Source organism: Bombus impatiens, unplaced genomic scaffold (assembly GCF_000188095.3).
Source record: "Bombus impatiens unplaced genomic scaffold, BIMP_2.2 scf_0548, whole genome shotgun sequence".
Lineage (NCBI taxonomy): Eukaryota > Metazoa > Arthropoda > Insecta > Hymenoptera > Apidae > Bombus > Bombus impatiens.
In genome coordinates this window covers 1,256,754-1,257,157 of record NT_176967.1, presented here as the reverse complement: position 1 = coordinate 1,257,157, position 404 = coordinate 1,256,754, and positions in this window count along the sequence as shown.

Genomic DNA, 404 nt, shown 5'->3' with positions numbered 1-404 from the left:
CGAACAGAAGAAGGGAAGAAGGGAGGAAGGGGCGAAGGAGAGAAGAGAAGAGCGAAAAGAAGAAGCGCGGCGGAAGATGGAGAGCACGGGGTGGCGGAGCACGAGTGGAACGGGAGGTGGAGGAAAAGAAGGAAGAGAAGGATGAGATGGGGGCGGGGAGATGAAGCCTCTAGCGGTGTTCACCGGCTGCTCTCTACGTGGCCGTTTATCCCGATCCTCGTCGCTCCTAAACGAAGGAACCCTGTTTCGCGGGCCTCGCTTCTTCAACCACACGGACTCCAGACGGTTCTCTGCGTGTACCGACCATACGCGTTGCTCATCCCCACGCAACGAGTAAACGGCCTTTAGGACCGTGGCGAAACCAGTTTAAGTAGTTAAGCGTAGATGTAATTGATTTCCATTTT